We start from the raw sequence: 14,321 nt of genomic DNA on the forward strand, positions 1-14,321 counted from the left end.
CCCAGTGCTTCTATGAGAGCAATAAACTCCGAAACACATCAGGTAAGATAATTAAAAAAAAAGGCAAATAAGATAAATAAACAGGCTCGAATAGAACCTGAAAGTCATCAATGTTCGGGAAAACAGGAAGCCAACTAAACACAAAAGAACGGGCTTCGAAATTGGCCTACGTATCGTATATGTTCTTTGGATTAAGTATCATAGGGCCAGAGAAAACACCCCTTTTACTTGTATAGTCACAGTACTTCAAACACAAAACAGCAAGGCAGGAGGTCTCTACATGTATATCCAGACACGCCATGAGGATGAAAAAAAGCAGATTCACTGCACGTGTCTACATCATGGTAACGAGCCGATCTTATGCCGTGTGGCAATAACTGAAAAGGCACAGAACATTAAATCCAAAAGTGGAGAAACAATAACTGAGATGGACAGTTTAGAGATAGCCTGTAGAACTGCGGGTATCGCAATCTACTTACATTTCAGTGAAACGTCCACTGCCTAGGACCTACCCGGTGGCCGCAATCCCGGAAGTCACGGGATAGAAGCAGCCGTCGGGTAATAAAAGGGGCATGGCTCCTGACGTGGTCCAATCCGGTCAAAGGATCAAGTGTTCATACGTCATCATGCTCGAAGGTGTTCCCGGACCGGGCATCCTTCAGCGTGAACACAAGTAATTGTATGAACCTAGGCAGTGGTTCCTCAGAGTAATTGAAAAAAAGACAGCAGGCTCTAATTTCCACGAGCTAAGCAGAAAATGGCCATAATAATGTTAGCAAAAATAAGATCATTGTACTAGTCAGAGCCACATCCTTTCAAGCATTAGCGTGCATAAATTATGCAAAAAAGGAAATGGGAAACTGTGCGAAGTTTTAGATGGAGACCTGCTTCTTTACATGGAGCACTCTACAAAACCACCAACACTCAAGACTGCTAACCTCAAATTTCTATTTTTCTAACAGAGTTTTGAAACATTGTATTAGCATAGTGTCATCCACACAGAGAAGAAAAGTAGCAAAGTCTTTTGCCATTTTTGCAAAAAAGTGTTTAGGCCTTGGATTATAGGAATAGCCATAGTGCAATCTATGCCAAGCCGAAAGATGACAAAGGCCTTTTACCATTATAGGCACAGTATTTCAGCTCTGGATTGCTAAAATATCTTGTGAGCCAACTTGGAATAAATAAAAGCAGTGTTTGATATGTGTTTTGTTCTCTTTAGAGCTCATCAGAGAGGCATAGCTTTGTCTTGACAGAAGGGCGAACTCAGTCCAAACCAAAGCAATACCAATTTCAGTCTTAGAGTGCTTCATAAACTATGCAAAAAAAGGAATTAGAGAACTCTGGGCAGTTCCCATGTTTTAGATGGAGAGTCACTCCTTTATGTGGAGTAGTCTAGAACACCACTGCTACTCCAAAACTGCTCATCTCAAATGTCTGTTTTTCTAGATGATTTTTTAAGTTTAGGATTAGCCATATTGCCATTCATGCTGAGGTGAAAAATGTAAAAAAATAAAAAAATAAACATTTACCACTGTAGGCACAGTTTTATAGCTTTAGATTGGTCAAATACTATCCAAGCCAAACTGGAATGAATTAAAGCACTCCCTGGCACGTATTTCACTGTCATTAGTGCTCATCAGAGAGACATAGCTTTGTATAGACGCAAAAGAGTTCCTAGCACAAGTCAAAACAATACCCTTTTAGGCTTAGAGTGTCAGACAAATTATGCAGTGTTTTTCCTGAGTCCTAAGAAGGCAGCTGCAACTTTTCCTTCAGGCTGCACTAATCACAAAGCTTGGATGAGCTTGTGTATTCATCATGGGTCCTCCGCTGCATGAAATATACATATATTTGAGCCTTAAAGTCTCAAAAACTAAAGCATGATTTTACACAAAGTCACAAAAAACACACTTTCTGGGTCAAGACCTAGCTTTCTGTGAATCCTCATGTAATTCAGTACAGCCATTTTAGCTGTAGCTGTGTTTAAAGTTCCTATGGAAAATTGCATGGGGGGAAAACTTGTTTTAAGACCCTCCTACTGCTTTTTTTGTCCAACACCCTCCCCCCACCACTTGACGTATGGCCCTGTAGCTTTTCAGGAAAAAGCTAAGGCGGATAAAGTTTTTTTGGAAACGTTTTGTGACGATGTGTCTAACAAAACCAAAGTTATTAGCAAAGCCATAAATCCATTTCCAATGGAAACCTGGTCCTAACTACAACAACCCAGTTGCGCAACCAATACTGGGAGATATTGGCAACCACCATATATATATATATATATATATATATATATATATATATATATATATATATTTTACCTACTGGCAGTCTTCAGTAGGTAGTTATAGTGAGGACATAGTTTCCATAGGAATAGTTGTTAAGGTAACTATAACTCACACCCATGACATGCCAGTTTCTTATCAATAATTTTGTTGCAAATGTTGCAGTGATAATATCAAAGATGTCATACAAGATCTCATCAATGATATATTATGTGGAGTAATTTCAATTACTATATGTTATTCCAGCCCCTGCCGCGGCCAAGGCATTATAACCACCAAACCCCAGCGCAGGTTGGCCACAGGGCCTGTCTCTGTCAGTGGATCTGTGAGTGGTGCGTGAGTGTCTGAGTGGGTCTGAAAGTGGGTGTGTGAGTCTATGAGTGGGTGCATGAGTGTCTGAGTTCATGTGTGAGTGAATGAATTAGCGCTAGAATGAGTCTCTGGTCTGTCTTTCAAATTTTTCTATAGTTGTGAATATTTTGTGAATAATTGACGGAAATTCATTGATTTTCACGAACATCTCGCATGGTGATGCAAAATTATTTTAAATCCATAATTTGCCCCTAAAAGACACCTATATCACACCCCTGAGGTCAGGGTACCTTCACCCTGAACCCTTATGCCAATTTCAATTAGGATTTACACCCCGGGGACTGTGTCCAATGAAATAAAATGGTGGCCGATACTTTCTAGTCAGTTTGGGGTCAGCCAATCACAATGCTTCTTTTTGCACACGCATTTGTGAAATATTTGTGAAGTCTCTGTTGCCAGAGATACACAAAATGGAACGTACCTAATGTTTTCAAAAACTACTGAACTACATCAAATAAGCAAAAGCACAATCTACATACCGACAGCTAGCTTTCTGTCCAGTGGTTAAGGCTGTAAAAGTGTCTAAAGATCCTATGGGAATTAACATGGGAACGCACCTTTTTTCACCACCCCCTTTTTCTCTGCCCCCGCCTGACAGATCACCCCCAAACTTTTCATGCAAAGCAAGAATCACTGCAACACTGCAACTAACATAATCTCCAAGTCTATCCTTTGTAATGTCTGTCTTGGTGCTGAATCTAAAGAGTGCAGCTCACTCCTCCCCCTCTCCCATCAGCTCAGGAATGTGCTTTTGCAAACCATCCCTAGATGTGGAAATAATAGTTGATCTCGTCTGTGTCAGGAAGGTCAAAGTATCATCTTTACTCCTGAATCCCACCCCCACAGGAATATTATAATTTGCAATGTTGCCATGGATTGTTTTATTTTCACTCTTCTTCCTCGTCCCTTCCTGCAGATGGCACAGGATTGCACACAAGTGAAATTCCTTTCGTGTGAAAATAGTAGGAAATTCAATGTTTGCTTCACTTTGGTTAACCTAATGCATCAATGAGGGGCAATACTTTTAGCCTTGTAGTACAGAGCACAGCAAACTAAGCATGCTAGATTGTGTTGCATAAGACATATCTGCTATGAGGGTTGTCCATCACCAGCACTTTAAACCCAAAAAACAAACATCACAAAACGAACATCCATGAAATAACTGAAGAGATCTGTCACACATTGCTGGACAATCTGGAGGACTTAAACATAGTCCATCACTGAAGGACCCAAATATCTATACAATCTGCTTCTTTACATCTCACAAAGACAGTCAGATTTGGGATGATGGTAAAGTGCCCATTCCCAACAGATCTCTCCTCTTCTCTCTTCCTCCAACCATGCCAGCTCAGGACCACAACTATACACAAAATCTGAGATTGAATAGCCTAGTGCAGTCTAAACAGATTGTCAGGATAATCCCTTACTGCGTACATTATTTTCACTTAGATTAACTCTGGGTACATTTATTTTATGTAGCTGTCCTGAATATCTGGCATGGACCTGACTCACCTTGACCAGGCTGTACTAGAGCCACTGCTGTTCTGCGCTTGGAGGCAATGTAATTTCTGCTGTACAGTTGCAACCACAGTTAGAACCTCTGTGTCTCATGAGGTATAAATGGAATAGCTCTTTCACTCATTCATTGCTTCTGCAGTGGTCTCTGTAAAGGTATATAATAAATTGACCCCACATTGCAGCAGGTTTATGGGAGAAAGTTGTAATAGGCTTGAGAAGTGGATTACATCTAAGGTAACTCTGAGTCAGTCATGTGTTAGGGAGCTGCTGACACTCACGTCTCATTCATTGGCTAAAGTACACTCAAAGGTTCCTGGATAACTCCCAAATCATCTAGGAATCCATAATCCAGTCCTTACCTTCCTTTAACAACCTGTTACATTCTTTAAGTTGTGAATTTGGTTCATTTCAATAAACTAAATGGACTGACACTCTTGAACCCAAATGAACAAATTTCTCAAAGGAAAACCCAGAACTGGAACACAGTACTCGTGAACTCTGACTTTTTTTTTAGTTAAAACAATAATTCCTATTTACAACCAACCAAAGGTTTTATCTAGTACAATACTATTAAGTGTAAAAATGGCAGACGGTCATCACAGCTTTAAAAATCCGATATCCATCTAAACTTCAGCGGCGGGACAGCAACAGTGTTACTAGAGCCTCTCTAAGATTCCATGTTTCATTTTGACAACTCTACCAAGTATCACAAATCAGTGGTTAAAATAACGCTTTCTGAGAAATGTTCAGCACTGTTGAATGGTCATAGAAAGGTTATGTAAATCCACTGAGCCAAAGGTTGAAAGCAATGGTTATGAAACTGGATAAATAGGGCCCTTTAGTGAGGCCAGACTGGATTCGTATTTGATACATGGACTTTCCCTCTGTCGGTTTACGCTATGTTGGCATGGTACAGTGCACTTTTGTTGTTTAAAGCATATGAAATGAGTCTTGCATGTTGATAATTATGACCTTGCCCAATGCACTTTTCTTCTTATAATTGAGATTTTATGCTAACGCTTCAATGGGGCCAACTGTTTTTTCATTTGAATATGTTAGATATGCCTTAAAGCGTTTTGCTGGAAACTTACTTATGATGTCCTTTCAAAAGGTATTTTAATTATGGACTGTTCCTCTGCCGGTTTATGCCATGTTGGCCTGCTATATTGCACCTTTGTTGCTTAAGCATATCAAATGCGTCTTGTATGTTTTAAGTTATATCAATGCACGTCTAAACAATTTGATATGTATGGGATATATGAGTTTCATATCCCCCTATGATCTTCTTTAATTCAGAAGATATTTTTATATAGCATTTAATTTCTGTTTTAGGTCTGGGTTATATGCCAATTGTACTGATACGATTAAAGTCAAATTATTGGAGATTGTATGATATTTTTAATTATATCATGCTAGTCAACTGGGTAATGTATTATATATCTATAAGAAATTATTTCTTGGAGATAAAAAAAAATCTCACCTGATCTGATTACATGAAGGTCATCTGGTATATTTAGGCACACCTGGGGCAAATGCAGGGGATCACACACAGCAAGAGATTTGTGGAAAGGGAAGACCCTGGCAGATACAAATGGCGTCCCGGAGGAAGCAATGAAGCAGAAGAAAGGCTGGAAGGGTTCTGGGTGGAGAACAGGGACAGGTACAGGGCACGCACACCCTTTAACTTACCTACACTTCTCAATTGCTGAATGGTTACCACAAAAAATATGACACACAACTACTGGCTAAAGGATTCAAGGAGGGCTTCATAATACTCTGCAGTGGCCTACTGACAATCGCATAGGTAAAAACCTAAAATCATTGGCAGAGTGTGATGAGGTGGTAAGGCCAAAAGAGATTCAGCTGGGATAAAGGGAGGAGAGGTTTGGGGATGAAGGTGCAGGTTTGGGGTTGGAGGCGCAGGTCCTTTGCCTGCTTACCAGCATCTCCTCTTTATTAAGACTACCGTTTTCATGGCACACATGGGAAATACCCCCATGTTGTTGTTTGCGGCCCAGGAAAAACGGGGCAATGCGGCCAGTGGGTGTGGCCTAACTCAATTCAAAGATGGCATAAGGGATCAGCATTTGTTCTGCCACCCATGATCGTTGACCTACCCACCTACACCTCGCAAGCAGGCGGGCATCGCAGCCATGGTTAGGCACAAATGGACTGGAGGTTTCAGGGGCTGGAGAAATACCATTTAACCTATATTTATAACTCTGAAGGGTAGCATGGCGGAATTTAAGAAGTTGCTAGAAAAGCAGTCTGGACACTGTGGGACGAGGAAAGAGCACAAGGGGAGAATCACAGAGCGTACACATCACTTCCAGCCCGAGAAGGCCTCTTGTGCCTCCCATTGGTAGAAAGGGAAGCCTAGATCTTTGGCACACAACACAGTGGGTTCTCTCACACCAAGGGCATGGCCAAGAGCTTAGGCAGGACGGAGCTGTCAGAAGATGACTACGGTTTGGCAGTATGGTTGCTTCAAAGGGTATAACGAGTGAAATTGTTCAATTATCTCTGCTTGTCAACAATATATGAACTATGGGCAGATTAATGGCCAATTACTGTTGTGAACCACCGCTACCTGTGGGTGCGGCTAGGCGACGATAGGAGGGTAATCTGTTACTGCTTTTTTTAAATCTGGGTGATCCCCATTTACGATGTAATCTGAAGGCCGTCTTGAATTGAAGGCGGGAGTCTAATCCTAGATCATCACTATATTATCTTGGACAGAGTGGTTGGTTCGACTGAAGGTTTTTGGGAGCAGATAAGGAACCTGGCAAGTACAGTGGAAGGCAGCTAATTCTGAACAGGGCAGTAAGCCAGGAGGCATTTTATGTCTTGTGTGGGTTGAACTCCCATCACCAGATGACAGCTTTCGTACCTGAATTGAAACATTCATGGCTGGCATGTGACGCACTATCCCTAAAAGACCGCAACTGCATACGCACTTAAGGGGCGTTTGCATATGTTTTAAGGATATTAGATTATGCAAAAAAGGGTTATTTTGGAAATTGCATTATAGGGACCTAACTGATTTGTTTTACTTGTGCTAATGTGTCACTCGGAGTGTCACACATAAGAATGGAATTGTCACATTCAAGGACACTGAGAACATTGAAACATCACGCATAGGCATAGTGAAAACTTGGCAGCTATGTTTTGAAGTTGCTGATATCTGTGCAGAATGGAAAAAAATGTCTTCTAATGGGGTTAATATGAGTATCAACAGTAATACTGAGAAGTGAAATGGTGGTGCATAACACCTCCTGGTAATTATCAGAGATGGCTCTGTCAGCGTCTCTTTCTAGAAACACGAGTGTGGAAAACATTGGCGGTAAAAGTTGATGCTGCTAGTTTTACCCCATTTATGTAGACCGGCTTCAAAATATGACAGAAGGCCGCAGATAGCTATGTTAACGCCACAGCGATTTTCTCAATCTCCATGGCTAGATCATAATAGGAGATGACCGGCAATTACACTTTTATTTTCTGTGCCAAAAAGGACCTCATGTATTTTTTAAAAAGTTAATAACTGTTTGCAGCGATTTCAAAATGTGTCCTCCAAGAAGGAGCACCAGGTCCACAAATGCTAGTTTCTAAGACATGCTGCCCATTGTTTCTTTTATCATCTGTGTTAACAAGAGTGACTTGTGAGTAAAAAAAAAAACCTTCTTCCACCGGTTCAATAAAGTTGTGAATTCACGAACATAGTATTGCAGCTTGGCTGGTAATCCGTGCTGTTCCCGACCAAAACATTTACATGAGACTACACTAAAGTGTGTTTGTTAAGCAACAGTGGTTGCCGCTGGTGATTTAGCCTACATACGCTTCTTGCCTCATGATATCTGGAAAGCATCTACCAGTTAAATGATTTAAAAAGCAAACTCAAGATAATAGTGTATAATACACAAGCCCTGCATGTTCCACCCATGTTATGAGCATAGCTTCATAAGACACATGTGAGCATATCTATGGGGAGAGTGGTGCAGCGCAGCAAGTCACCTTGCTGCGCTACACGGAGTCCCTTGGAAAGGGCAAGAATGCGCCATATTTAAGGCATACGGCGCATTCCTGCCTTTGCCCCCGGCGCTGGGGCCCTTTTGGCTGCCTAGTGGCAATGAATGCACCCTTGCACCATGGTGCAAGGGTGGCTGCATTGCATGCAGGATTTCTTTTGTGCAGGGAAGGGCATCTTCCTGCACAATAACAATCATGAGATGCATATCCCTCTATCTGCAGATATTTCTCCTTATTTTGCCTCTCCTTGGGAGATGTGTCTTTTTGGCACATACAAGGTCCTGTCAATCTGGGAATGTGTCAAAAACCATGGGAGTTGCATGGAAACACCCATGAAGCACCCGTGGGACACGTCCCTGGTGCAGAGTAAGGCAACACAGCGATTTACACTGCATTGCCTCACTCCCGATTTTTGGAGACGCTTAAAGCCACACAAAGTGGCTTTGTGCAGATTAAAAAATCGAACTTAGAGGTTTTCGTCACACATATACAACATTGCATGGCAAAGCTTTCATAAATATGCCCCTCAGTGTTCTGGATCACGAGTTTAAAACTGAATAGGCTAACATTATGTGGTGGCCAGTAATACTTTTTTGTTTTTCTAAGTGAGATGCCTTAAGTGTGATAGGTATGCTGAGGTTGGGTTCCATGTCCAATGTTTGTGTACCATTGGACTCAAGCTGAACCTCACCGATGAGGCCTAAAAAGGCTCGAATCAGTCTGGACTTGGCCTGGCAGTTCATAATGGACTATACTGGTTGGAGCAGGAATAAGACTGATTTGTGTATGGGTGTTTACATGTTTTGATAGCATGTAGCAGTGATTCTGGGCCTTTTGACTTCTGCAAACCCCCACTGAATCACTACTAGAAGCAGGAGACCCCCGCCTGAGCAGTTTCTACAATTTGAACCTATCACTACACATAAATACACAAACATATATGCATCAAACAAATACACAACTTATTAAATATTTTCATTAATTCACTGAAAATTGCAAAAATCTATGTTATAATGGGAAGGTTGGAGCTTTTCAACATTTAATTTTATTTGTGCAAGATGTAGTGGTATGCTAGCCTCTAGAATATGACTTTGGGCCTGATTTAGGTCTTGGCGAAGGAGATAGCCCGTCCACCATGTTACAACCTCCATAGGAGATAACGGGATCGTAATATAGCGGGCGGGATATCTGTCCCGATTCTGACAGAGTATTTCCCTTCACCAAGACCTAAATCAGGCCATTTGTCTTTTTTGCTCCTAATGAATGCTCTATTTTTGCTAGCACACACCAGTGCTTCAATAAAAGCCACCAATTGTCCATAGAAGATTACATTTGCCATACGTGTGCTTCTCCCAGGAATGAAGATAAGAATACCAACTTAATTTGTAGCCTTCGATTTTAAGTCCCTCTAATTTACAGCACATCTTAACATTTTCAATGTTACCTTTTTATGTATATATACTTTATGAATCAGGTAATATTATGATCAGGCGTCACAGACCTCAGGTTACTAATCATTCACAGAGGGCCTTAACCAGGACTGGCGCACACTGGACATGTAAAATAATGCCTTTCCAAAATAACGAGAAACCAGCCAAAAACACGGGCCTATGTAATGTCAATTCATAGCCCCAGAGTTTTTGAGAACAGCATTGGTGTGACTGTAGCTGGGTGTATCTACTTTTTCTTGCGCAGAATGACAACTTCTCTAGTTTGTACCTTAGGATTTGACTCATCATGTGGTGGATTCATTACAAAGGTGCCTTCAGGTGCTTAAGAACGTACGCTAAGTCATCAGGGTGACAATGCGCCATAATTCATGTATGTCATGTTCACCAAGGGTGGTGATTTGATGCTTTGTATTCACTTTGCATGGACTCCTGTCTTGTGACTTGCTTGATTTTCGCTGTATTAAATCTAGTTCCATTTTCAGCCATCTCTTTCATTGTTGACACTTAAATTGCATGCAAAACATTCCTCCATGACGTCCATCTTGCACCAACACACTACCTTCGAATTGACTTCAGTTGAGGGGGCCCTCTTCTGCTTTCTGACTTTGTCATTGCACCTCTTTTGTCAACTCTTGGTTTCCTCAATCGTGGTAATGCTAGGTTTCCACTTTGGCACAATGCAAAGATGCCCCTTATTGACCAATAAAATGACATGGATACAGGTGTGCTTTTAGTAAAGAAATGTGGATCCTTCTAATAGTCCCACACAAGAAACACAATTTTCCACTGAAGATCAACATTCTGGTTCCCACATAGTCTTAATCTCTTTAGAGTCATCATGAAATGCTTCACATTGGCATTAGCTTCTAGTCATTTCCAATACTCACCATTTAGTTTTTATAGATAGTTTTGAAATTCACACTTTGAACCAGGAATCCCCTCTCTGTTTTGATCCCTTCAGGTATTTCAAGACTACCCAGTATTTTTAGGTCTAGCGCGCAAGCGCTTTGATCTGTTTTGTGTGTTTTTAATCACGACGATCACTTTCATTCGTTCCTGGGCTTGCCTTTCAAAACTCACTTGATGCCATTGGTAAATGCTTTATGTTTGGTCCCCCTTGAGGGTGTTTTTGTCACGCCTTGCAGAGTGCTCCTGTTACATGAATTATTGCACAATTGCCGATATACTTCAGTGTGGGCAAACTAATTTTTTCTTTTGTCTCTCCTCTTCGTGCTGCATGGTGGCTATGGCACTCACAGCACCAACTGACACAACAGCGTGAGCTCGATCAGCGGTATTGGAGCAATGGTCACATTGTTCACAGTTACCTAATCAGAGTCCTTTCTTGTGACTCCCCCATTAAACACAAACACTTTAAGTTGGTAAATGCTTTATGTATAACAGAAATCCTCAAAGCAAAAGTGGTTCTACTGGCACAGCAGCAGAGTCAGTACTACAATATTCACTGCATCCGAGGAAACTCGCCCCATAATGCTATACAGGACATTACTTTTACAAAATATTTTTGCTCAGAACTCAGCCTGTGGTGGTCCTAGGACAAGGGTACCTCCACCAAAACGTTCAGCACAACACACTCTTTCTGTTTAGGTCATATCTGGGTCCCCACACTAGGTTAGTGGGGACCCCAAAATATGAACCCCTCTCACCACTAAGTATCTTTGTAAGCACTCTCATGACTGAAACTTTTGATTTATAGCTGGAAGTTGCTTGCTTGTGTTTTAAGGGCCTTGTTTGTAATATAATTGCTATAGCCCTGCTACCACTGATGTATATTATAATTGTATATGTTTTAATAATCTCTCTTTATTACAATTATGACCATGATTCAGGCCATCCTAACATCCTTATTACACTATGACTTATAGAACACTCTTGGTATGTTTGGGTGACCCTTTTAGTTTATTTTTCCTCTGTGGCTGTCTTGTGTCTTTTTTTGGGGAATTGTGTTAGCCAGCCAGCAACTCTGAAGGTGAGGTGGTGAAAGTGGTATTCTATTGGAATCAGCACGGCACATTAATTAGGATGCTAAATGCAACAGTTTCATTTTTTTTATTGCAGCAAGAGGAAGAATGTAAATTGAAGTGCTTTATTTATATGCAGGGCCACTGGAATTATATGGCAGGAAAAGATGAAATTATGATGTAAGGTTGACCAGTTTATGTGGCAAGAAAAGTCCAGTTATGAATTTGCAATGCCAATAGCTCTAACTCAAGCAAATGCAAGACCTATTGCATTGCAATGCTTGTTTTCAACTTTGGGGTCACCTTTTTAAACAACCTTCCACCACAGGCTACTTAGTGCAGGCATTAGTGAGTACCAAGAGCTGCTGCTACTTCCACTGAATTGCAAAGATTGTCACTTTTTCTTGACCAGAGATTCTACATTTTCTTTTCTGTGAGTTATTTTAGTGCCAGAGGTTCAACATTTCCAAATGCTTAACAGAGCTAATACTAAGACATAGCCTCTTCTCTTAAACTATCAGTGTTGGGAAATCACACTTTTTTCACATTCATGCTCTCAATTCCCCACCAACTGGTATGTGCTAGATTAATTGTTTTCCTGATAAATCATGGTTGGTGTCATTATTCTGTCACATCTTATGTCACTTGGGGGGTTATTCTAACTTTGGAGGAGGTGTTAATCCGTCCCAAAAGTGACGGAAAAGTGACGGATTTACCACCAGCCGTATTACGAGTCCATTATATCCTATGGAACTCGTAATACGGCTGGTGGTATATCCGTCACTTTACCGTCACTTTTGGGACGGATTAACACTCCTCCAAAGTTAGAATAACCCCCTTGATGCCTTTGCCCCACTGAATATTTCCCACTTGTTATGCTACAGGGGTGTGATGGTGGACTGAAGGCATTTGTCTGTTGTTGTAACACACTTAGGGGGTTATTACAACTTTGGAGGAGGTGTTAATCCGTCCCAAATGTGACGGATATACCACCAGCCGTATTACGAGTTCCATAGGATATAATGGACTCGTAATACGGCTGGTGGTATATCCGCCACTTTACCGTCACTTTTGGGACGGATTAACATCTCCTCCAAAGTTGTAATAACCCCCTTATTCAAAAGATAGGACTTTAGGACTTTCTCCTGGTAATAGTAATCCTATATGGTGCATTGTAATGTTTGCCCAGAGATTTTCTATTTTTTTGTGTGGCGGGGATGTCTTGGCAGGCTATCAGTCGGGTCGTTAACCCCTGGTTGATAGCACAATTAAAAACATTTACTCATTTAGCAAGAAAGACCATTGGTCTATCAGCTGAGCTGGATAGGGGGCTGTATAATGAAACAATGGGGTCAATTGGCCTTGATCCATTATTACCTTTAATTGTTATTCATATAAGTATAAGTGAAAATGTTGACAATCCCATTTGACTGCAGTTGCATTGTACTCAATTTGCAAATGTCATTTCTCCATCTAAATGAAGACCAAGCTTGGAAACGCAGCATGGACTGACATCAGGGCCGGCTTTAGCACTGGAGGAGCCCTGTGCACCAATTGTTTGCCCCCCCCCCTCTAGAAATGCCTCCTTGGATTTCCTCACTACAACCCGGCAAAAGTGCCCCTCATCTCTCCATAGCCCCCTTTCACATACATTATTTGCTGTAAAGCGCTTGTAAAGGCTGGCTCTACTAATCCACTCAGCTATGTACATAAAATATAGTTCTGTTCTTTCTAAGAGGCATATTAACCCTTTATGATTTTTTTATGGCAGATAAAAGCTGCCGCTAGACAAAACTCCCATCTCTCTTCCTAGCAGGAACATTAATCACAAGAGGTATCTTGACATTTTAATTGTTTCCTGAAGGCTGGATGCACAAGGAACTTTTCTAAGTCATTGCTAAATACAGGGCCCCTCTAAGGTCAGCACCCAGTGCGGCCACACCGCTTGCACCACCCTAAAGCTGGCCCTGACTGACATGCATGTTGTGCTCTTTCCCTGGAGGAAGACAGTCCCCCAATCACATGGATTGGTGTGTCCAGAATGTTCTCTGGCCATTATGAGGTTGAAGTATTTCAGTGTGAACGACAATCAACAAGGCATCTTTCATTCCTAGAAAAGCTCAGTTTGGTTCCTTTGTTCAGGACTATGCCATATTATTTGTGGTCATATTTCTCAGAGTTTTCATCACTGTCATGAGGTTCTGCACGAAGCTCCTGCAGTGCCTGACCATTCCTAAAAAGCTGCAATTGTTCTGAGGCCAGTCACCTTCATGCACACCCTTACTCATGAAGGCATAGCCAAATAACCCCTACTTGTTTGAAGGAAGAATTCGTTGTTCTTATGATCCACAATTTAACATCCTTTGTAAAACCCAGCTCACCTGTCCATGGTGCCCACTAATGGTGATAGTACACATGAGGCTTGGTTCTTAGACTTTCTACCGTGACACCCTTACTGATGCATGCATTATGTCGAGAATTCCACTGTGAAATCCCTCTCATTTACTTCGGGCTTCCACCAGGCAAGCCCCTCCTTCACCTCTATATTTTTGTATTGCTCAAGTCCACCTGCATACCTTTTTATGTTTTACATTGCTACTAACCTTTTCCTGAACACTTGAACTGCCATGGATATGAACTGTGGAAGCTGAGAGAGTGGAAATACAGGTGATGTCACCCAGCTGTGTCAT

The sequence above is a fragment of the Pleurodeles waltl genome, chromosome 9 (assembly GCF_031143425.1).
Source record: "Pleurodeles waltl isolate 20211129_DDA chromosome 9, aPleWal1.hap1.20221129, whole genome shotgun sequence".
NCBI lineage: Eukaryota > Metazoa > Chordata > Amphibia > Caudata > Salamandridae > Pleurodeles > Pleurodeles waltl.